Source organism: Idiotropiscis lumnitzeri, chromosome 5 (assembly GCF_059441095.1).
Source record: "Idiotropiscis lumnitzeri isolate Australia: NSW breed Sydney's pygmy pipehorse chromosome 5, RoL_Ilum_1.0, whole genome shotgun sequence".
Taxonomy (NCBI): domain Eukaryota; kingdom Metazoa; phylum Chordata; class Actinopteri; order Syngnathiformes; family Syngnathidae; genus Idiotropiscis; species Idiotropiscis lumnitzeri.
This window is the reverse complement of record NC_142395.1, coordinates 5851754-5876938: the sequence shown is the minus strand read 5'-3', so window position 1 is coordinate 5876938 and position 25185 is coordinate 5851754. Positions and strand designations below refer to the sequence as shown.

At 44.2% G+C, this 25185-nt stretch overlaps 10 non-coding genes across 10 annotated transcripts; all 10 read right to left on the bottom strand.

The window, feature by feature from the left end:
• Window positions 1-821: 821 nt before the first annotated feature.
• Window positions 822-940, bottom strand: LOC148336686 (5S ribosomal RNA). The gene has a single exon (XR_015843491.1). It is a non-coding gene; the product is annotated as a 5S ribosomal RNA (ribosomal RNA).
• Window positions 941-1951: 1011 nt separating this feature from the next.
• Window positions 1952-2070, bottom strand: LOC148336685 (5S ribosomal RNA). Its single transcript, XR_015843403.1, has one exon. It is a non-coding gene; the product is annotated as a 5S ribosomal RNA (ribosomal RNA).
• Window positions 2071-3079: 1009 nt separating this feature from the next.
• On the bottom strand, window positions 3080-3198 carry LOC148336684 (5S ribosomal RNA). Its single transcript, XR_015843402.1, has one exon. It is a non-coding gene; the product is annotated as a 5S ribosomal RNA (ribosomal RNA).
• A 7815-nt stretch (window positions 3199-11013) lies between these two features.
• Window positions 11014-11132, bottom strand: LOC148336683 (5S ribosomal RNA). The gene has a single exon (XR_015843401.1). It is a non-coding gene; the product is annotated as a 5S ribosomal RNA (ribosomal RNA).
• A 1009-nt stretch (window positions 11133-12141) lies between these two features.
• LOC148336682 (5S ribosomal RNA) lies at window positions 12142-12260 on the bottom strand. Its single transcript, XR_015843449.1, has one exon. It is a non-coding gene; the product is annotated as a 5S ribosomal RNA (ribosomal RNA).
• A 1011-nt stretch (window positions 12261-13271) lies between these two features.
• Window positions 13272-13390, bottom strand: LOC148336681 (5S ribosomal RNA). The gene has a single exon (XR_015843399.1). It is a non-coding gene; the product is annotated as a 5S ribosomal RNA (ribosomal RNA).
• A 1009-nt stretch (window positions 13391-14399) lies between these two features.
• Window positions 14400-14518, bottom strand: LOC148336680 (5S ribosomal RNA). The gene has a single exon (XR_015843398.1). It is a non-coding gene; the product is annotated as a 5S ribosomal RNA (ribosomal RNA).
• A 1009-nt stretch (window positions 14519-15527) lies between these two features.
• LOC148336679 (5S ribosomal RNA) lies at window positions 15528-15646 on the bottom strand. Its single transcript, XR_015843397.1, has one exon. It is a non-coding gene; the product is annotated as a 5S ribosomal RNA (ribosomal RNA).
• Window positions 15647-16655: 1009 nt separating this feature from the next.
• On the bottom strand, window positions 16656-16774 carry LOC148336678 (5S ribosomal RNA). Its single transcript, XR_015843396.1, has one exon. It is a non-coding gene; the product is annotated as a 5S ribosomal RNA (ribosomal RNA).
• A 7814-nt stretch (window positions 16775-24588) lies between these two features.
• Window positions 24589-24707, bottom strand: LOC148336677 (5S ribosomal RNA). Its single transcript, XR_015843395.1, has one exon. It is a non-coding gene; the product is annotated as a 5S ribosomal RNA (ribosomal RNA).
• Window positions 24708-25185: the final 478 nt, after the last annotated feature.

Here is a 25185-nt window from a genome sequence, read left to right as displayed (position 1 = left end):
GCACATACACATGGTTAAATGCGGACAAAAATCCGTAGATGGGCGACCTGTAAAAACGGGACCTTTTGATTGGCTGTGTTCTTACAGGTGACGTTTGCTACAGTCCTGCCGCGGACGACTCGCAAATGCGTGTGCTGATTTGCAAATGCGTGTCAGGAGACGTGTGTGGCTCCGTAGCTACACATTCGGACCACATGGGGGCACTAATATTATACCAGCCCCGTACCACCAATATATACACCAATAACTTGGGGGGGCGTTCACTGCTATCCACCCATGGTCATGTACCATTTATTTGACATTATTTAAATTAAATTGGAATAAATGGAAGAATAAAGTGGAACTAATAAAATAAGAACCAATGATATAACCAGTGAAGCTAAAAAAAATGAATGAAGCTTCTCCACACCTGCTAATTGCCACATTAACTATACTTCCCTTTATTGCATTCAGTAAACACCATTTTTTAAAATTGATTCATTAACTTTTTATTTAGTAAACACTCACTGCACCAACCCAACCGGACTGCATCGGGTCATATGTCTGCTACACCTGTAGACTCCGAGGGTACCCTTTTGGTCAATGTGTGGCTCCGGAGCCACAGTCAAGTCTCCAGACACGCATTTGCAAATTGCCACACGCATTTGCGAGTCGTCCACGGCGAGACTGTAGCAACACCCAAAGGCAGAGGACGCTGAATGTTGGCATTTTGTGCTCTCAGCCTGTCAGGCGAATATGTGGAAATTTATAAAAAAAGCAGCTCGCATACTTGCTTACATTTGTCAAAGTTATTTTTATTTATTTATTTTTTGCGGTGCAAAAGGTTACAGCACCTGGTATTCCCAGGCGGTCTCCCATCCAAGTACTAACCAGGCCCGACCCTGCTTAGCTTCCGCGATCGGACGAGATCGGGCGTTCTCAGGGTAGTATGGCCGTAAGCGAGAATTCCCTCCAAAATTTTGCATTTTATACATGTGGTCTTTATTGTGGCAAATACTTCAATCCAAAAATACGTAACAAGAATCTGAAACTATAACCACAGTCACAAATGTGTCACAACAATCTACAATGCATGATTGAAGTCACAGATATATGACAAATATCAGCAAATGTGTACAATGATTTGTTGGCACATACACATGGTTAAATGCGGACAAAAATCCGTAGATGGGCGACCTGTAAAAACGGGACCTTTTGATTGGCTGTGTTCTTACAGGTGACGTTTGCTACAGTCCTGCCGCGGACGACTCGCAAATGCGTGTGCTGATTTGCAAATGCGTGTCAGGAGACGTGTGTGTGGCTCCGTAGCTACACATTCGGACCACATGGGGGCACTAATATTATACCAGCCTCGTACCACCAATATATACACCAATAACTTGGGGGGGCGTTCACTGCTATCCACCCATGGTCATGTACCATTTATTTGACATTATTTAAATTAAATTGGAATAAATGGAAGAATAAAGTGGAACTAATAAAATAAGAACCAATGATATAACCAGTGAAGCTAAAAAAAATGAATGAAGCTTCTCCACACCTGCTAATTGCCACATTAACTATACTTCCCTTTATTGCATTCAGTAAACACCATTTTTTAAAATTGATTCATTAACTTTTTATTTAGTAAACACTCACTGCACCAACCCAACCGGACTGCATCGGGTCATATGTCTGCTACACCTGTAGACTCCGAGGGTACCCTTTTGGTCAATGTGTGGCTCCGGAGCCACAGTCAAGTCTCCAGACACGCATTTGCAAATTGCCACACGCATTTGCGAGTCGTCCACGGCGAGACTGTAGCAACACCCAAAGGCAGAGGACGCTGAATGTTGGCATTTTGTGCTCTCAGCCTGTCAGGCGAATATGTGGAAATTTATAAAAAAGCAGCTCGCATACTTGCTTACATTTGTCAAAGTTATTTTTATTTATTTATTTTTTGCGGTGCAAAAGCTTACAGCACCTGGTATTCCCAGGCGGTCTCCCATCCAAGTACTAACCAGGCCCGACCCTGCTTAGCTTCCGAGATCGGACGAGATCGGGCGTTCTCAGGGTAGTATGGCCGTAAGCGAGAATTCCCTCCAGAATTTTGCATTTTATACATGTGGTCTTTATTGTGGCAAATACTTCAATCCAAAAATACGTAACAAGAATCTGAAACTATAACCACAGTCACAAATGTGTCACAACAATCTACAATGCATGATTGAAGTCACAGATATATGACAAATATCAGCAAATGTGTACAATGATTTGTTGGCACATACACATGGTTAAATGCGGACAAAAATCCGTAGATGGGCGACCTGTAAAAACGGGACCTTTTGATTGGCTGTGTTCTTACAGGTGACGTTTGCTACAGTCCTGCCGCGGACGACTCGCAAATGCGTGTGCTGATTTGCAAATGCGTGTCAGGAGACGTGTGTGGCTCCGTAGCTACACATTCGGACCACATGGGGGCACTAATATTATACCAGCCCCGTACCACCAATATATACACCAATAACTTGGGGGGGCGTTCACTGCTATCCACCCATGGTCATGTACCATTTATTTGACATTATTTAAATTAAATTGGAATAAATGGAAGAATAAAGTGGAACTAATAAAATAAGAACCAATGATATAACCAGTGAAGCTAAAAAAAATGAATGAAGCTTCTCCACACCTGCTAATTGCCACATTAACTATACTTCCCTTTATTGCATTCAGTAAACACCATTTTTTAAAATTGATTCATTAACTTTTTATTTAGTAAACACTCACTGCACCAACCCAACCGGACTGCATCGGGTCATATGTCTGCTACACCTGTAGACTCCGAGGGTACCCTTTTGGTCAATGTGTGGCTCCGGAGCCACAGTCAAGTCTCCAGACACGCATTTGCAAATTGCCACACGCATTTGCGAGTCGTCCACGGCGAGACTGTAGCAACACCCAAAGGCAGAGGACGCTGAATGTTGGCATTTTGTGCTCTCAGCCTGTCAGGCGAATATGTGGAAATTTATAAAAAAGCAGCTCGCATACTTGCTTACATTTGTCAAAGTTATTTTTATTTATTTATTTTTTGCGGTGCAAAAGCTTACAGCACCTGGTATTCCCAGGCGGTCTCCCATCCAAGTACTAACCAGGCCCGACCCTGCTTAGCTTCCGAGATCGGACGAGATCGGGCGTTCTCAGGGTAGTATGGCCGTAAGCGAGAATTCCCTCCAAAATTTTGCATTTTATACATGAGGTCTTTATTGTGGCAAATACTTCAATCCAAAAATACGTAACAAGAATCTGAAACTATAACCACAGTCACAAATGTGTCACAACAATCTACAATGCATGATTGAAGTCACAGATATATGACAAATATCAGCAAATGTGTACAATGATTTGTTGGCACATACACATGGTTAAATGCGGACAAAAATCCGTAGATGGGCGACCTGTAAAAACGGGACCTTTTGATTGGCTGTGTTCTTACAGGTGACGTTTGCTACAGTCCTGCCGCGGACGACTCGCAAATGCGTGTGCTGATTTGCAAATGCGTGTCAGGAGACGTGTGTGGCTCCGTAGCTACACATTCGGACCACATGGGGGCACTAATATTATACCAGCCCCGTACCACCAATATATACACCAATAACTTGGGGGGGCGTTCACTGCTATCCACCCATGGTCATGTACCATTTATTTGACATTATTTAAATTAAATTGGAATAAATGGAAGAATAAAGTGGAACTAATAAAATAAGAACCAAGGATATAACCAGTGAAGCTAAAAAAAATGAATGAAGCTTCTCCACACCTGCTAATTGCCACATTAACTATACTTCCCTTTATTGCATTCAGTAAACACCATTTTTTAAAATTGATTCATTAACTTTTTATTTAGTAAACACTCACTGCACCAACCCAACCGGACTGCATCGGGTCATATGTCTGCTACACCTGTAGACTCCGAGGGTACCCTTTTGGTCAATGTGTGGCTCCGGAGCCACAGTCAAGTCTCCAGACACGCATTTGCAAATTGCCACACGCATTTGCGAGTCGTCCACGGCGAGACTGTAGCAACACCCAAAGGCAGAGGACGCTGAATGTTGGCATTTTGTGCTCTCAGCCTGTCAGGCGAATATGTGGAAATTTATAAAAAAGCAGCTCGCATACTTGCTTACATTTGTCAAAGTTATTTTTATTTATTTATTTTTTGCGGTGCAAAAGCTTACAGCACCTGGTATTCCCAGGCGGTCTCCCATCCAAGTACTAACCAGGCCCGACCCTGCTTAGCTTCCGAGATCAGACGAGATCGGGCGTTCTTTTTTTTTTTTTTTATTATTGTAATAAAAACATCTGTACAAATAGAGGTTTGACTCAAGATTCAAACATTCGTGAACAAACATCAGTAGGGATGTCCAACGATAGACAGTCGTAACCAAGGATGCATTTTAAAAATGAAAGTCCAGACTGTTGTCAGCAGAGAAAGTTACTAGTCCGTTGTTTACTGCCAAGTCGTCTTGAAAACGTTGGGGTCGATGTTCCTGAAGATGGGTGAGATGGGAGATGACCAACGATTTGAAGATGGACCAGTGATCGCCTTTCCTTTTTTCATGCAGGTGGATGTTTCTTGTGATGACGATGGAATGACGTGCTATGGCCAAGAGCAGCTTGAGGGCTTTGACATTCAGGCCTTTCAATGGTGAAGGGATGATACCGAACAGGAGAAGCCAGGAATTCTGGTCACCGCCACCACCGACTACCGGCGAGGGGAGTTTCACCCCCAGCCTCCTGGCAATGAGATCTTCTAGTCTGGATCTGAAATGTCGCACGACTCGGCATTGGAGAATGAGATGGTGAAAATCCTCCGGTTCCTCTCCGCACACTGGACATGTCCTGTCATAGGCACTTGGTAGAAAAGCATGCAGCGTTGTACATGGAAAGATTATCCTGTGTCTTATTTTAAAATCAGTGTTACTTACCTTGGGTGGAGTACACCAGTTAAACATGTCAGCCCAGATGGACGAGGGAGCCAGGGTGGGATATGCCTGACGCCACGCGTTTTCTGCTGTTGGCTTTTTAAGTATTTTGGTTAGCAACACATGATAGAGTAGTTTTGTTGTGCACTCTGCCAGTCTAGTCGGTCGAGCCCCAAAGGTCAGCACATAATTTAACTCTGACTCAGTGGTGGTGTCTTCACTCTGTGACATCCGCCCCAGAAGGTGCCCCCAGTGGCAATGCACGGAGTCTCTGATTTTTCCCACTGAGCGCAACACAGTGGCCCTTCGAAAGGGAACTTTGTGGAAGCGAAACAAGGTGCGAATGCGTTCAATGTTAAAATTCCCTTTCTGGTCTAATAAATCACCCATTGTTCTGATGTGTGCACTTTCTAAAACCCCACTTAACATCCTTTCCCCACTCCCTGGCTCACCGCCCAGGAGATCGGGGTTGAACCTAAGTGGAATGTTCTGCAGTTGATGGAGTGACATTGGCTCTGTCCTAACCCATGGCCGCAATGCCCACCACGCCTCTAAGATTTCTTTTTCGAAGGGGTCCAGAGGGGGGAACATCGTGCGAGGCAACATCTGGCAGAGATTGAAGACGCCGTAGCAGCCTAGACCCTCTAAAATTGGCAGAAGAAAATCCTTCCAGGGAGCTGAGAAGGCAGGATTTAAAAACTTTCTGAGCAGCTTCAAGCGTAGTGCAGCCTTTTTTGTGCCAATGTCTGTCAAATTTAAGCCACCTGCTTGGACATCACCGATCAAGGTATAGTGCCCAATGAAACCTCTTTCCCTCTTCCACATGAAATAATTAAAAGTTAAATTTAATCTATTTAAAACATTCGCGGACATGTGAGTGACAGTCAGTGAGTGAATTAATTTTGAAATACACAGGTTATTGATGACCAATATTTTCCCTTTCAGAGTTAAATTCCTGAATTTCCACATATCTAAAGTGGATTTTACTTGTGGTAAAACTGTTTCCCATTGCTGTTCATCACAACGAGAAGTGTTCTCCCCAATCCAAACACCAAGGATTTTTTGGCTGAGTGTGGCCTCTTTAAAACCCCAGGTCTTTGGCACAGCGCTGGTGGTACCAAAAACGGCCATGGTGGACTTATCAAAATTGACTTTTGCACCCGAGGCTTGGCAGAAAATGTTGAGCTCGTTGAGAGCTACACTTAGACTCTCCACGTCTCTGACAAACAGGTTTGTATCGTCCGCATACTGTAGAATCTTAACTTCGCGTCCACTTGGTGTCCAAATGCCTTTTATGCTGTTATTTTGTTTGAGGAGGGCCGCAAGTGGTTCTACAACAAGGCTAAAGAGTAGTGAGGACAGGGGGCACCCCTGTCTCACTGACCTTCCCAATTTAACAGGTCCTGTCAGTAGTCCGTTCACTTTGATTTTACTGGCTGCGTTTGCATACAGACGTTTTATCCAATTTGTAAAGGAAGACCCAAATCCAAATTTGTCAAGCACCTTCCATAAAAAAGAGTGCTCCACCCTATCAAAGGCTTTTTCGAAATCGAGGCTGACATGAATTCCGCACGAGGCAGCCATGTGTTTAGTTAAATACTTTATACTTAAAATAGTGTCTGAAATATCCCTTGTCGGAATGCTATATGACTGCGTTTCGGAGATGATGGTACCTATTACTTTTTTGAGACGAGCTGCTAAAACTTTGGCTAAGATTTTATAGTCAGTGTTCAAAAGACTAATCGGTCTATAGTTGCTCAATTGTTCAGACGCACCTTTCTTGTGTATTAACGTAACGGTACCTTCGCAAAATGATGAAGGGACCAGATCTTTTTTTTCCATGTGATGAAACAAATTGAGCAAGATAGGTGACAGCTTTTTCATAAAAGCCTTAAAGAACTCAGCCGTTAGACCATCGCAACCTGGGCTTTTTTTATTATTTAGATCTTGGATTGCCTTTGTGATTTCGAATTCGGACATTGAGTTGTCGCACATGTCTTTATCGTCCACACTCAGTGCACGGTTTAAGGCGGCTATGGCCTCGGTGGCATGATCTGTCAACGGTTGTCGGAATTTGAAGAGATCAGTATAGAAAAATTCGACCTCTTCTAAAATGTCATCAATGTCCGTGACCATCGCGTGAGATTTGTGAGACCACAATTTAGATATATATGCTTTTCCTTGTTTATTTTTTTCCAGTCCCAAAAAGTACGCTGTTGATCGCTCGCCCTCTACAGCATTTTGAGCTTTGGCCCTCAGGGCTGCCCCTCTACACTTCTTTGCTTCAAGCAGCTCGAGTTTATGTTGCAGCGAGAAAAATAACGGGTCCACAGGCCCACGTGTTATCGCCGCAGATAGAGTTATTTTCAGCAATTGGTCTCTCACAGTGTTCTCCTCTAATTTTTCCACCCAAGACTTAGCTCTACAATGATTAATTGACAATTTTTTTAAACGTAGTTTGACACTTTCCCACCAGTCTGTGACCCTGTCTACATACTTGGACTCCTCCTTTATCCCATCAAGAAAAGAGTTTACTTTTGAAATAAAGCTCTCATCTTCTAGAAGCGAATTATTGAAGACCCAGAGACCACCGGTCCGCCTGCTTTTGTATAGACATAGATCAAACGACAGTAGCGCGTGATCACTCTGTCCAGACCATGTGTACTTGGGATTGTCCAGTCTCTGCGCAAGGGAAGCAGACGCTAAGCACAAATCAATGCGCGATTGTTTAAGCGTGCCCAGTACTATTTGTTTGCGCGAGAAAGCCCTCCCCCTGAGGTTTAGGGTTCTCCAGATTTCTAACATATTGTTGTTGTTGATCAAGTTCAGTAGACAATTTCTGCTGACATCATTTTTGTAGGTGTTGTTGACACTAATATCCAATTTACTCAGGGCGACATTGAAGTCGCCAGTCATGATTGTTCTATTGTTGACAAAAGAAAACGCATGTAAGAAAAAGTCTCGTCTTTTTAGCTCCAGGTTTGGTGCATGGAGGTTGATGAGTCGGAGAGGCAATGAGCCATTAAAGTCTACCACTATAAATCTGCCCCCCGGATCAGCATGCACCAGGTTGGGGTGGCCCAGTGCACAGGTCCTAGACAGGATTGCTACGCCACAAGACCTGGGGGAGCCGAGGGCTACATGTACAGAGCCACGTACCATGCGACGAATCTTGTCAACATGCTCTTGGCTCCACCAGGTCTCTTGCAGACAAAGAACATCCCACTTTGTGTTATGTATAATGTTGTCAATTTTGAGGTTGCTCCGCAGCCCGCAGGCATTAGCTGACACAAGGAGTACAGTCATTTTAAAGATAGGAGGGGAAGAGGCTTCTCACTTAGACTTCTTCGATCTTCCTTTTCTCAAGCCTTCAGATTGCCTCTTTTTGAGTTCCGCTGTGCTGTGTTCCATTTTGTCATCAGACAATTTACAACTGTCATGACACTTGTCGACCGGTAAGGGGGCTTCTGCCATGTGGCATTGTGGCCACATTTGGGGCAATGATAAGCCTTCAGGCTGACCAACATTCCTCCCCACCGCAGATATCTCGCTCTCTCCCGTATCGCCGGTGCACGAGGCATTTAGGGAGGTCGGCAGGGAAAAATTGATACTGCTGATCCTTTCTGGATGTTGTTTCTTCCCCGGCCTAGGGATACAACTTTCCATAGTTGTCCCCCCCCTCTCAGGGGCAGAGAGTGGAATCTGCCCAACACTCACCCCCTTCAAAGGTTCGGCCCCGGTCGACATGGGATCAGGGGTAGGGCGATGCGCACCCCCCCCGCCTCGTTCGTGAGTAGAGCTAGGATTTTGACCTATAACTCCCTCCACTACAGGCACCCTTGTCCCACACAGCACTGTATCAGAGCTCATCTCACTATTCTCAAACAGGTGAGCTTTTGAAAGGTTTGTTTCTGGCAGGCGGACAACCGGCTTTGCGATAGTGGGACTGTCTTCCATTTCTATCGGTGCGGCCACAGAAATATCCTCGCCACAAACACAAAGGACAGGGTATTGTCTGCACACACCACAACGACGAAGGTGAGTCTCATTACATTCTCTGGCATAATGCCCCTGCTTGCCACATTTCCGGCACAAGAATTCCGGACAATCCCTGTACACATGTTCCGGGGACAGGCAACCTCTACACACTTTGACCTGTCGATCATGGATCACCCTGAAATATTCAGGCCCTGAGGCAGTGATGAAGCGAGCAGAATATGGTAAAGATTTTATAGTGTCAGTAAATCTCACTTTAACAAAGCGGGTCCCGTCAGCTACATCGGTGCCCGGCCACATTTTCCTCCGTACATTGGAGGTCGCCGATACGCCCCAGGACTGAAGTTTATCATATATTTCGGAGTCTTCAATATATGCCGGCAGGTGTAGAAAGGATACGACCATTTCGTCGGTTGTTATCTCCCGACCATGTATCCGCGCCGCGCCCATCCGGAAGCCATCAAGTAGCTTCTTCTTCGCTTGAATAGAGCTAACTGTTATTTCAAATTTGTCAGAGGAAATCCTCCGACAGGCCTTAATCTGCCCACACACTTCCTTAATTCCCCTAATTAACCATAAAGGAGTGATCTCATCACCATTGTCTATGTCCAGAAATACCGTGAGGTCTTTATCAAAAATTATGCTCTCAGTCACAACATTGCTCACCATTCCATCGCTGTTCAAACCTTGTCTCTTGGTCGCCGCCAGCATGCCATCAGGCACTCGATTCAATGACTGCTCCATGGTTTGTCCTAATGAGTCCATTGAACCTGGATCCGGGAGAAAGAAGGGGGGGGATGGGGAGAAGAAACAAAAGATACCCCCTCCACAGCACGGAGGCTGGGAGGAGAAAAAAAAAAGCTAAACAAAAACTCCCAAAAATTCAGAAAAGATTAACCAAGATTTGCCACAAAAAAAGACATAAGCCAGGAGCATAGAGCTCTGACTGTCACCTCTGCACACTCACGCAGAGTGACAATCAGGCACACCTGCAATCACTCAACCAACCACACCTGGGCGTTCTCAGGGTAGTATGGCCGTAAGCGAGAATTCCCTCCAAAATTTTGCATTTTATACATGTGGTCTTTATTGTGGCAAATACTTCAATCCAAAAATACGTAACAAGAATCTGAAACTATAACCACAGTCACAAATGTGTCACAACAATCTACAATGCATGATTGAAGTCACAGATATATGACAAATATCAGCAAATGTGTACAATGATTTGTTGGCACATACACATGGTTAAATGCGGACAAAAATCCGGAGATGGGCGACCTGTAAAAACGGGACCTTTTGATTGGCTGTGTTCTTACAGGTGACGTTTGCTACAGTCCTGCCGCGGACGACTCGCAAATGCGTGTGCTGATTTGCAAATGCGTGTCAGGAGACGTGTGTGGCTCCGTAGCTACACATTCGGACCACATGGGGGCACTAATATTATACCAGCCACGTACCACCAATATATACACCAATAACTTGGGGGGGCGTTCACTGCTATCCACCCATGGTCATGTACCATTTATTTGACATTATTTAAATTAAATTGGAATAAATGGAAGAATAAAGTGGAACTAATAAAATAAGAACCAATGATATAACCAGTGAAGCTAAAAAAAAATGAATGAAGCTTCTCCACACCTGCTAATTGCCACATTAACTATACTTCCCTTTATTGCATTCAGTAAACACCATTTTTTTAAAATTGATTCATTAACTTTTTATTTAGTAAACACTCACTGCACCAACCCAACCGGACTGCATCGGGTCATATGTCTGCTACACCTGTAGACTCCGAGGGTACCCTTTTGGTCAATGTGTGGCTCCGGAGCCACAGTCAAGTCTCCAGACACGCATTTGCAAATTGCCACACGCATTTGCGAGTCGTCCACGGCGAGACTGTAGCAACACCCAAAGGCAGAGGACGCTGAATGTTGGCATTTTGTGCTCTCAGCCTGTCAGGCGACTATGTGGAAATTTATAAAAAAGCAGCTCGCATACTTGCTTACATTTGTCAAAGTTATTTTTATTTATTTATTTTTTGCGGTGCAAAAGCTTACAGCACCTGGTATTCCCAGGCGGTCTCCCATCCAAGTACTAACCAGGCCCGACCCTGCTTAGCTTCCGAGATCGGACGAGATCGGGCGTTCTCAGGGTAGTATGGCCGTAAGCGAGAATTCCCTCCAAAATTTTGCATTTTATACATGTGGTCTTTATTGTGGCAAATACTTCAATCCAAAAATACGTAACAAGAATCTGAAACTATAACCACAGTCACAAATGTGTCACAACAATCTACAATGCATGATTGAAGTCACAGATATATGACAAATATCAGCAAATGTGTACAATGATTTGTTGGCACATACACATGGTTAAATGCGGACAAAAATCCGGAGATGGGCGACCTGTAAAAACGGGACCTTTTGATTGGCTGTGTTCTTACAGGTGACGTTTGCTACAGTCCTGCCGCGGACGACTCGCAAATGCGTGTGCTGATTTGCAAATGCGTGTCAGGAGACGTGTGTGGCTCCGTAGCTACACATTCGGACCACATGGGGGCACTAATATTATACCAGCCCCGTACCACCAATATATACACCAATAACTTGGGGGGGCGTTCACTGCTATCCACCCATGGTCATGTACCATTTATTTGACATTATTTAAATTAAATTGGAATAAATGGAAGAATAAAGTGGAACTAATAAAATAAGAACCAATGATATAACCAGTGAAGCTAAAAAAAATGAATGAAGCTTCTCCACACCTGCTAATTGCCACATTAACTATACTTCCCTTTATTGCATTCAGTAAACACCATTTTTTAAAATTGATTCATTAACTTTTTATTTAGTAAACACTCACTGCACCAACCCAACCGGACTGCATCGGGTCATATGTCTGCTACACCTGTAGACTCCGAGGGTACCCTTTTGGTCAATGTGTGGCTCCGGAGCCACAGTCAAGTCTCCAGACACGCATTTGCAAATTGCCACACGCATTTGCGAGTCGTCCACGGCGAGACTGTAGCAACACCCAAAGGCAGAGGACGCTGAATGTTGGCATTTTGTGCTCTCAGCCTGTCAGGCGAATATGTGGAAATTTATAAAAAAGCAGCTCGCATACTTGCTTACATTTGTCAAAGTTATTTTTATTTATTTATTTTTTGCGGTGCAAAAGATTACAGCACCTGGTATTCCCAGGCGGTCTCCCATCCAAGTACTAACCAGGCCCGACCCTGCTTAGCTTCCGAGATCGGACGAGATCGGGCGTTCTCAGGGTAGTATGGCCGTAAGCGAGAATTCCCTCCAAAATTTTGCATTTTATACATGAGGTCTTTATTGTGGCAAATACTTCAATCCAAAAATACGTAACAAGAATCTGAAACTATAACCACAGTCACAAATGTGTCACAACAATCTACAATGCATGATTGAAGTCACAGATATATGACAAATATCAGCAAATGTGTACAATGATTTGTTGGCACATACACATGGTTAAATGCGGACAAAAATCCGTAGATGGGCGACCTGTAAAAACGGGACCTTTTGATTGGCTGTGTTCTTACAGGTGACGTTTGCTACAGTCCTGCCGCGGACGACTCGCAAATGCGTGTGCTGATTTGCAAATGCGTGTCAGGAGACGTGTGTGGCTCCGTAGCTACACATTCGGACCACATGGGGGCACTAATATTTTACCAGCCCCGTACCACCAATATATACACCAATAACTTGGGGGGGCGTTCACTGCTATCCACCCATGGTCATGTACCATTTATTTGACATTATTTAAATTAAATTGGAATAAATGGAAGAATAAAGTGGAACTAATAAAATAAGAACCAATGATATAACCAGTGAAGCTAAAAAAAAATGAATGAAGCTTCTCCACACCTGCTAATTGCCACATTAACTATACTTCCCTTTATTGCATTCAGTAAACACCATTTTTTTAAAATTGATTCATTAACTTTTTATTTAGTAAACACTCACTGCACCAACCCAACCGGACTGCATCGGGTCATATGTCTGCTACACCTGTAGACTCCGAGGGTACCCTTTTGGTCAATGTGTGGCTCCGGAGCCACAGTCAAGTCTCCAGACACGCATTTGCAAATTGCCACACGCATTTGCGAGTCGTCCACGGCGAGACTGTAGCAACACCCAAAGGCAGAGGACGCTGAATGTTGGCATTTTGTGCTCTCAGCCTGTCAGGCGACTATGTGGAAATTTATAAAAAAGCAGCTCGCATACTTGCTTACATTTGTCAAAGTTATTTTTATTTATTTATTTTTTGCGGTGCAAAAGCTTACAGCACCTGGTATTCCCAGGCGGTCTCCCATCCAAGTACTAACCAGGCCCGACCCTGCTTAGCTTCCGAGATCGGACGAGATCGGGCGTTCTCAGGGTAGTATGGCCGTAAGCGAGAATTCCCTCCAAAATTTTGCATTTTATACATGTGGTCTTTATTGTGGCAAATACTTCAATCCAAAAATACGTAACAAGAATCTGAAACTATAACCACAGTCACAAATGTGTCACAACAATCTACAATGCATGATTGAAGTCACAGATATATGACAAATATCAGCAAATGTGTACAATGATTTGTTGGCACATACACATGGTTAAATGCGGACAAAAATCCGGAGATGGGCGACCTGTAAAAACGGGACCTTTTGATTGGCTGTGTTCTTACAGGTGACGTTTGCTACAGTCCTGCCGCGGACGACTCGCAAATGCGTGTGCTGATTTGCAAATGCGTGTCAGGAGACGTGTGTGGCTCCGTAGCTACACATTCGGACCACATGGGGGCACTAATATTATACCAGCCCCGTACCACCAATATATACACCAATAACTTGGGGGGGCGTTCACTGCTATCCACCCATGGTCATGTACCATTTATTTGACATTATTTAAATTAAATTGGAATAAATGGAAGAATAAAGTGGAACTAATAAAATAAGAACCAAGGATATAACCAGTGAAGCTAAAAAAAATGAATGAAGCTTCTCCACACCTGCTAATTGCCACATTAACTATACTTCCCTTTATTGCATTCAGTAAACACCATTTTTTAAAATTGATTCATTAACTTTTTATTTAGTAAACACTCACTGCACCAACCCAACCGGACTGCATCGGGTCATATGTCTGCTACACCTGTAGACTCCGAGGGTACCCTTTTGGTCAATGTGTGGCTCCGGAGCCACAGTCAAGTCTCCAGACACGCATTTGCAAATTGCCACACGCATTTGCGAGTCGTCCACGGCGAGACTGTAGCAACACCCAAAGGCAGAGGACGCTGAATGTTGGCATTTTGTGCTCTCAGCCTGTCAGGCGACTATGTGGAAATTTATAAAAAAGCAGCTCGCATACTTGCTTACATTTGTCAAAGTTATTTTTATTTATTTATTTTTTGCGGTGCAAAAGCTTACAGCACCTGGTATTCCCAGGCGGTCTCCCATCCAAGTACTAACCAGGCCCGACCCTGCTTAGCTTCCGAGATCGGACGAGATCGGGCGTTCTCAGGGTAGTATGGCCGTAAGCGAGAATTCCCTCCAAAATTTTGCATTTTATACATGTGGTCTTTATTGTGGCAAATACTTCAATCCAAAAATACGTAACAAGAATCTGAAACTATAACCACAGTCACAAATGTGTCACAACAATCTACAATGCATGATTGAAGTCACAGATATATGACAAATATCAGCAAATGTGTACAATGATTTGTTGGCACATACACATGGTTAAATGCGGACAAAAATCCGGAGATGGGCGACCTGTAAAAACGGGACCTTTTGATTGGCTGTGTTCTTACAGGTGACGTTTGCTACAGTCCTGCCGCGGACGACTCGCAAATGCGTGTGCTGATTTGCAAATGCGTGTCAGGAGACGTGTGTGGCTCCGTAGCTACACATTCGGACCACATGGGGGCACTAATATTATACCAGCCCCGTACCACCAATATATACACCAATAACTTGGGGGGGCGTTCACTGCTATCCACCCATGGTCATGTACCATTTATTTGACATTATTTAAATTAAATTGGAATAAATGGAAGAATAAAGTGGAACTAATAAAATAAGAACCAATGATATAACCAGTGAAGCTAAAAAAAATGAATGAAGCTTCTCCACACCTGCTAATTGCCACATTAACTATACTTCCCTTTATTGCATTCAGTAAACACCATTTTTTAAAATTGATTCATTAACTTTTTATTTAGTAAACACTCACTGCACCAACCCAACCGGACTGCATCGGGTCATATGTCTGCTACACCTGTAGACTCCGAGGGTACCCTTTTGGTCAATGTGTGGCTCCGGAGCCACAGTCAAGTCTCCAGACACGCATTTGCAAATTGCCACACGCATTTGCGAGTCGTCCACGGCGAGACTGTAGCAACACCCAAAGGCAGAGGACGCTGAATGTTGGCATTTTGTGCTCTCAGCCTGTCAGGCGAATATGTGGAAATTTATAAAAAAGCAGCTCGCATACTTGCTTACATTTGTCAAAGTTATTTTTATTTATTTATTTTTTGCGGTGCAAAAGCTTACAGCACCTGGTATTCCCAGGCGGTCTCCCATCCAAGTACTAACCAGGCCCGACCCTGCTTAGCTTCCGAGATCGGACGAGATCGGGCGTTCTCAGGGTAGTATGGCCGTAAGCGAGAATTCCCTCCAAAATTTTGCATTTTATACATGTGGTCTTTATTGTGGCAAATACTTCAATCCAAAAATACGTAACAAGAATCTGAAACTATAACCACAGTCACAAATGTGTCACAACAATCTACAATGCATGATTGAAGTCACAGATATATGACAAATATCAGCAAATGTGTACAATGATTTGTTGGCACATACACATGGTTAAATGCGGACAAAAATCCGGAGATGGGCGACCTGTAAAAACGGGACCTTTTGATTGGCTGTGTTCTTACAGGTGACGTTTGCTACAGTCCTGCCGCGGACGACTCGCAAATGCGTGTGCTGATTTGCAAATGCGTGTCAGGAGACGTGTGTGGCTCCGTAGCTACACATTCGGACCACATGGGGGCACTAATATTATACCAGCCCCGTACCACCAATATATACACCAATAACTTGGGGGGGCGTTCACTGCTATCCACCCATGGTCATGTACCATTTATTTGACATTATTTAAATTAAATTGGAATAAATGGAAGAATAAAGTGGAACTAATAAAATAAGAACCAATGATATAACCAGTGAAGCTAAAAAAAATGAATGAAGCTTCTCCACACCTGCTAATTGCCACATTAACTATACTTCCCTTTATTGCATTCAGTAAACACCATTTTTTAAAATTGATTCATTAACTTTTTATTTAGTAAACACTCACTGCACCAACCCAACCGGACTGCATCGGGTCATATGTCTGCTACACCTGTAGACTCCGAGGGTACCCTTTTGGTCAATGTGTGGCTCCGGAGCCACAGTCAAGTCTCCAGACACGCATTTGCAAATTGCCACACGCATTTGCGAGTCGTCCACGGCGAGACTGTAGCAACACCCAAAGGCAGAGGACGCTGAATGTTGGCATTTTGTGCTCTCAGCCTGTCAGGCGAATATGTGGAAATTTATAAAAAAGCAGCTCGCATACTTGCTTACATTTGTCAAAGTTATTTTTATTTATTTATTTTTTGCGGTGCAAAAGCTTACAGCACCTGGTATTCCCAGGCGGTCTCCCATCCAAGTACTAACCAGGCCCGACCCTGCTTAGCTTCCGAGATCGGACGAGATCGGGCGTTCTCAGGGTAGTATGGCCGTAAGCGAGAATTCCCTCCAAAATTTTGCATTTTATACATGAGGTCTTTATTGTGGCAAATACTTCAATCCAAAAATACGTAACAAGAATCTGAAACTATAACCACAGTCACAAATGTGTCACAACAATCTACAATGCATGATTGAAGTCACAGATATATGACAAATATCAGCAAATGTGTACAATGATTTGTTGGCACATACACATGGTTAAATGCGGACAAAAATCCGTAGATGGGCGACCTGTAAAAACGGGACCTTTTGATTGGCTGTGTTCTTACAGGTGACGTTTGCTACAGTCCTGCCGCGGACGACTCGCAAATGCGTGTGCTGATTTGCAAATGCGTGTCAGGAGACGTGTGTGGCTCCGTAGCTACACATTCGGACCACATGGGGGCACTAATATTATACCAGCCCCGTACCACCAATATATACACCAATAACTTGGGGGGGCGTTCACTGCTATCCACCCATGGTCATGTACCATTTATTTGACATTATTTAAATTAAATTGGAATAAATGGAAGAATAAAGTGGAACTAATAAAATAAGAACCAAGGATATAACCAGTGAAGCTAAAAAAAATGAATGAAGCTTCTCCACACCTGCTAATTGCCACATTAACTATACTTCCCTTTATTGCATTCAGTAAACACCATTTTTTAAAATTGATTCATTAACTTTTTATTTAGTAAACACTCACTGCACCAACCCAACCGGACTGCATCGGGTCATATGTCTGCTACACCTGTAGACTCCGAGGGTACCCTTTTGGTCAATGTGTGGCTCCGGAGCCACAGTCAAGTCTCCAGACACGCATTTGCAAATTGCCACACGCATTTGCGAGTCGTCCACGGCGAGACTGTAGCAACACCCAAAGGCAGAGGACGCTGAATGTTGGCATTTTGTGCTCTCAGCCTGTCAGGCGAATATGTGGAAATTTATAAAAAAGCAGCTCGCATACTTGCTTACATTTGTCAAAGTTATTTTTATTTATTTATTTTTTGCGGTGCAAAAGCTTACAGCACCTGGTATTCCCAGGCGGTCTCCCATCCAAGTACTAACCAGGCCCGACCCTGCTTAGCTTCCGAGATCAGACGAGATCGGGCGTTCTTTTTTTTTTTTTTTATTATTGTAATAAAAACATCTGTACAAATAGAGGTTTGACTCAAGATTCAAACATTCGTGAACAAACATCAGTAGGGATGTCCAACGATAGACAGTCGTAACCAAGGATGCATTTTAAAAATGAAAGTCCAGACTGTTGTCAGCAGAGAAAGTTACTAGTCCGTTGTTTACTGCCAAGTCGTCTTGAAAACGTTGGGGTCGATGTTCCTGAAGATGGGTGAGATGGGAGATGACCAACGATTTGAAGATGGACCAGTGATCGCCTTTCCTTTTTTCATGCAGGTGGATGTTTCTTGTGATGACGATGGAATGACGTGCTATGGCCAAGAGCAGCTTGAGGGCTTTGACATTCAGGCCTTTCAATGGTGAAGGGATGATACCGAACAGGAGAAGCCAGGAATTCTGGTCACCGCCACCACCGACTACCGGCGAGGGGAGTTTCACCCCCAGCCTCCTGGCAATGAGATCTTCTAGTCTGGATCTGAAATGTCGCACGACTCGGCATTGGAGAATGAGATGGTGAAAATCCTCCGGTTCCTCTCCGCACACTGGACATGTCCTGTCATAGGCACTTGGTAGAAAAGCATGCAGCGTTGTACATGGAAAGATTATCCTGTGTCTTATTTTAAAATCAGTGTTACTTACCTTGGGTGGAGTACACCAGTTAAACATGTCAGCCCAGATGGACGAGGGAGCCAGGGTGGGATATGCCTGACGCCACGCGTTTTCTGCTGTTGGCTTTTTAAGTATTTTGGTTAGCAACACATGATAGAGTAGTTTTGTTGTGCACTCTGCCAGTCTAGTCGGTCGAGCCCCAAAGGTCAGCACATAATTTAACTCTGACTCAGTGGTGGTGTCTTCACTCTGTGACATCCGCCCCAGAAGGTGCCCCCAGTGGCAATGCACGGAGTCTCTGATTTTTCCCACTGAGCGCAACACAGTGGCCCTTCGAAAGGGAACTTTGTGGAAGCGAAACAAGGTGCGAATGCGTTCAATGTTAAAATTCCCTTTCTGGTCTAATAAATCACCCATTGTTCTGATGTGTGCACTTTCTAAAACCCCACTTAACATCCTTTCCCCACTCCCTGGCTCACCGCCCAGGAGATCGGGGTTGAACCTAAGTGGAATGTTCTGCAGTTGATGGAGTGACATTGGCTCTGTCCTAACCCATGGCCGCAATGCCCACCACGCCTCTAAGATTTCTTTTTCGAAGGGGTCCAGAGGGGGGAACATCGTGCGAGGCAACATCTGGCAGAGATTGAAGACGCCGTAGCAGCCTAGACCCTCTAAAATTGGCAGAAGAAAATCCTTCCAGGGAGCTGAGAAGGCAGGATTTAAAAACTTTCTGAGCAGCTTCAAGCGTAGTGCAGCCTTTTTTGTGCCAATGTCTGTCAAATTTAAGCCACCTGCTTGGACATCACCGATCAAGGTATAGTGCCCAATGAAACCTCTTTCCCTCTTCCACATGAAATAATTAAAAGTTAAATTTAATCTATTTAAAACATTCGCGGACATGTGAGTGACAGTCAGTGAGTGAATTAATTTTGAAATACACAGGTTATTGATGACCAATATTTTCCCTTTCAGAGTTAAATTCCTGAATTTCCACATATCTAAAGTGGATTTTACTTGTGGTAAAACTGTTTCCCATTGCTGTTCATCACAACGAGAAGTGTTCTCCCCAATCCAAACACCAAGGATTTTTTGGCTGAGTGTGGCCTCTTTAAAACCCCAGGTCTTTGGCACAGCGCTGGTGGTACCAAAAACGGCCATGGTGGACTTATCAAAATTGACTTTTGCACCCGAGGCTTGGCAGAAAATGTTGAGCTCGTTGAGAGCTACACTTAGACTCTCCACGTCTCTGACAAACAGGTTTGTATCGTCCGCATACTGTAGAATCTTAACTTCGCGTCCACTTGGTGTCCAAATGCCTTTTATGCTGTTATTTTGTTTGAGGAGGGCCGCAAGTGGTTCTACAACAAGGCTAAAGAGTAGTGAGGACAGGGGGCACCCCTGTCTCACTGACCTTCCCAATTTAACAGGTCCTGTCAGTAGTCCGTTCACTTTGATTTTACTGGCTGCGTTTGCATACAGACGTTTTATCCAATTTGTAAAGGAAGACCCAAATCCAAATTTGTCAAGCACCTTCCATAAAAAAGAGTGCTCCACCCTATCAAAGGCTTTTTCGAAATCGAGGCTGACATGAATTCCGCACGAGGCAGCCATGTGTTTAGTTAAATACTTTATACTTAAAATAGTGTCTGAAATATCCCTTGTCGGAATGCTATATGACTGCGTTTCGGAGATGATGGTACCTATTACTTTTTTGAGACGAGCTGCTAAAACTTTGGCTAAGATTTTATAGTCAGTGTTCAAAAGACTAATCGGTCTATAGTTGCTCAATTGTTCAGACGCACCTTTCTTGTGTATTAACGTAACGGTACCTTCGCAAAATGATGAAGGGACCAGATCTTTTTTTTCCATGTGATGAAACAAATTGAGCAAGATAGGTGACAGCTTTTTCATAAAAGCCTTAAAGAACTCAGCCGTTAGACCATCGCAACCTGGGCTTTTTTTATTATTTAGATCTTGGATTGCCTTTGTGATTTCGAATTCGGACATTGAGTTGTCGCACATGTCTTTATCGTCCACACTCAGTGCACGGTTTAAGGCGGCTATGGCCTCGGTGGCATGATCTGTCAACGGTTGTCGGAATTTGAAGAGATCAGTATAGAAAAATTCGACCTCTTCTAAAATGTCATCAATGTCCGTGACCATCGCGTGAGATTTGTGAGACCACAATTTAGATATATATGCTTTTCCTTGTTTATTTTTTTCCAGTCCCAAAAAGTACGCTGTTGATCGCTCGCCCTCTACAGCATTTTGAGCTTTGGCCCTCAGGGCTGCCCCTCTACACTTCTTTGCTTCAAGCAGCTCGAGTTTATGTTGCAGCGAGAAAAATAACGGGTCCACAGGCCCACGTGTTATCGCCGCAGATAGAGTTATTTTCAGCAATTGGTCTCTCACAGTGTTCTCCTCTAATTTTTCCACCCAAGACTTAGCTCTACAATGATTAATTGACAATTTTTTTAAACGTAGTTTGACACTTTCCCACCAGTCTGTGACCCTGTCTACATACTTGGACTCCTCCTTTATCCCATCAAGAAAAGAGTTTACTTTTGAAATAAAGCTCTCATCTTCTAGAAGCGAATTATTGAAGACCCAGAGACCACCGGTCCGCCTGCTTTTGTATAGACATAGATCAAACGACAGTAGCGCGTGATCACTCTGTCCAGACCATGTGTACTTGGGATTGTCCAGTCTCTGCGCAAGGGAAGCAGACGCTAAGCACAAATCAATGCGCGATTGTTTAAGCGTGCCCAGTACTATTTGTTTGCGCGAGAAAGCCCTCCCCCTGAGGTTTAGGGTTCTCCAGATTTCTAACATATTGTTGTTGTTGATCAAGTTCAGTAGACAATTTCTGCTGACATCATTTTTGTAGGTGTTGTTGACACTAATATCCAATTTACTCAGGGCGACATTGAAGTCGCCAGTCATGATTGTTCTATTGTTGACAAAAGAAAACGCATGTAAGAAAAAGTCTCGTCTTTTTAGCTCCAGGTTTGGTGCATGGAGGTTGATGAGTCGGAGAGGCAATGAGCCATTAAAGTCTACCACTATAAATCTGCCCCCCGGATCAGCATGCACCAGGTTGGGGTGGCCCAGTGCACAGGTCCTAGACAGGATTGCTACGCCACAAGACCTGGGGGAGCCGAGGGCTACATGTACAGAGCCACGTACCATGCGACGAATCTTGTCAACATGCTCTTGGCTCCACCAGGTCTCTTGCAGACAAAGAACATCCCACTTTGTGTTATGTATAATGTTGTCAATTTTGAGGTTGCTCCGCAGCCCGCAGGCATTAGCTGACACAAGGAGTACAGTCATTTTAAAGATAGGAGGGGAAGAGGCTTCTCACTTAGACTTCTTCGATCTTCCTTTTCTCAAGCCTTCAGATTGCCTCTTTTTGAGTTCCGCTGTGCTGTGTTCCATTTTGTCATCAGACAATTTACAACTGTCATGACACTTGTCGACCGGTAAGGGGGCTTCTGCCATGTGGCATTGTGGCCACATTTGGGGCAATGATAAGCCTTCAGGCTGACCAACATTCCTCCCCACCGCAGATATCTCGCTCTCTCCCGTATCGCCGGTGCACGAGGCATTTAGGGAGGTCGGCAGGGAAAAATTGATACTGCTGATCCTTTCTGGATGTTGTTTCTTCCCCGGCCTAGGGATACAACTTTCCATAGTTGTCCCCCCCCTCTCAGGGGCAGAGAGTGGAATCTGCCCAACACTCACCCCCTTCAAAGGTTCGGCCCCGGTCGACATGGGATCAGGGGTAGGGCGATGCGCACCCCCCCCGCCTCGTTCGTGAGTAGAGCTAGGATTTTGACCTATAACTCCCTCCACTACAGGCACCCTTGTCCCACACAGCACTGTATCAGAGCTCATCTCACTATTCTCAAACAGGTGAGCTTTTGAAAGGTTTGTTTCTGGCAGGCGGACAACCGGCTTTGCGATAGTGGGACTGTCTTCCATTTCTATCGGTGCGGCCACAGAAATATCCTCGCCACAAACACAAAGGACAGGGTATTGTCTGCACACACCACAACGACGAAGGTGAGTCTCATTACATTCTCTGGCATAATGCCCCTGCTTGCCACATTTCCGGCACAAGAATTCCGGACAATCCCTGTACACATGTTCCGGGGACAGGCAACCTCTACACACTTTGACCTGTCGATCATGGATCACCCTGAAATATTCAGGCCCTGAGGCAGTGATGAAGCGAGCAGAATATGGTAAAGATTTTATAGTGTCAGTAAATCTCACTTTAACAAAGCGGGTCCCGTCAGCTACATCGGTGCCCGGCCACATTTTCCTCCGTACATTGGAGGTCGCCGATACGCCCCAGGACTGAAGTTTATCATATATTTCGGAGTCTTCAATATATGCCGGCAGGTGTAGAAAGGATACGACCATTTCGTCGGTTGTTATCTCCCGACCATGTATCCGCGCCGCGCCCATCCGGAAGCCATCAAGTAGCTTCTTCTTCGCTTGAATAGAGCTAACTGTTATTTCAAATTTGTCAGAGGAAATCCTCCGACAGGCCTTAATCTGCCCACACACTTCCTTAATTCCCCTAATTAACCATAAAGGAGTGATCTCATCACCATTGTCTATGTCCAGAAATACCGTGAGGTCTTTATCAAAAATTATGCTCTCAGTCACAACATTGCTCACCATTCCATCGCTGTTCAAACCTTGTCTCTTGGTCGCCGCCAGCATGCCATCAGGCACTCGATTCAATGACTGCTCCATGGTTTGTCCTAATGAGTCCATTGAACCTGGATCCGGGAGAAAGAAGGGGGGGGATGGGGAGAAGAAACAAAAGATACCCCCTCCACAGCACGGAGGCTGGGAGGAGAAAAAAAAAAAGCTAAACAAAAACTCCCAAAAATTCAGAAAAGATTAACCAAGATTTGCCACAAAAAAAGACATAAGCCAGGAGCATAGAGCTCTGACTGTCACCTCTGCACACTCACGCAGAGTGACAATCAGGCACACCTGCAATCACTCAACCAACCACACCTGGGCGTTCTCAGGGTAGTATGGCCGTAAGCGAGAATTCCCTCCAAAATTTTGCATTTTATACATGTGGTCTTTATTGTGGCAAATACTTCAATCCAAAAATACGTAACAAGAATCTGAAACTATAACCACAGTCACAAATGTGTCACAACAATCTACAATGCATGATTGAAGTCACAGATATATGACAAATATCAGCAAATGTGTACAATGATTTGTTGGCACATACACATGGTTAAATGCGGACAAAAATCCGGAGATGGGCGACCTGTAAAAACGGGACCTTTTGATTGGCTGTGTTCTTACAGGTGACGTTTGCTACAGTCCTGCCGCGGACGACTCGCAAATGCGTGTGCTGATTTGCAAATGCGTGTCAGGAGACGTGTGTGGCTCCGTAGCTACACATTCGGACCACATGGGGGCACTAATATTATACCAGCCACGTACCACCAATATATACACCAATAACTTGGGGGGGCGTTCACTGCTATCCACCCATGGTCATGTACCATTTATTTGACATTATTTAAATTAAATTGGAATAAATGGAAGAATAAAGTGGAACTAATAAAATAAGAACCAATGATATAACCAGTGAAGCTAAAAAAAATGAATGAAGCTTCTCCACACCTGCTAATTGCCACATTAACTATACTTCCCTTTATTGCATTCAGTAAACACCATTTTTTAAAATTGATTCATTAACTTTTTATTTAGTAAACACTCACTGCACCAACCCAACCGGACTGCATCGGGTCATATGTCTGCTACACCTGTAGACTCCGAGGGTACCCTTTTGGTCAATGTGTGGCTCCGGAGCCACAGTCAAGTCTCCAGACACGCATTTGCAAATTGCCACACGCATTTGCGAGTCGTCCACGGCGAGACTGTAGCAACACCCAAAGGCAGAGGACGCTGAATGTTGGCATTTTGTGCTCTCAGCCTGTCAGGCGAATATGTGGAAATTTATAAAAAAGCAGCTCGCATACTTGCTTACATTTGTCAAAGTTATTTTTATTTATTTATTTTTTGCGGTGCAAAAGCTTACAGCACCTGGTATTCCCAGGCGGTCTCCCATCCAAGTACTAACCAGGCCCGACCCTGCTTAGCTTCCGAGATCGGACGAGATCGGGCGTTCTCAGGGTAGTATGGCCGTAAGCGAGAATTCCCTCCAAAATTTTGCATTTTATACATGTGGTCTTTATTGTGGCAAATACTTCAATCCAAAAATACGTAACAAGAATCTGAAACTATAACCACAGTCACAAATGTGTCACAACAATCTACAATGCATGATTGAAGTCACAGATATATGACAAATATCAGCAAATGTGTACAATGATTTGTTGGCACATACACATGGTTAAATGCGGACAAAAATCCGGAGATGGGCGACCTGTAAAAACGGGACCTTTTGATTGGCTGTGTTCTTACAGGTGACGTTTGCTACAGTCCTGCCGCGGACGACTCGCAAATGCGTGTGCTGATTTGCAAATGCGTGTCAGGAGACGTGTGTGGCTCCGTAGCTACACATTCGGACCACATGGGGGCACTAATATTATACCAGCCCCGTACCACCAATATATACACCAATAACTTGGGGGGGCGTTCACTGCTATCCACCCATGGTCATGTACC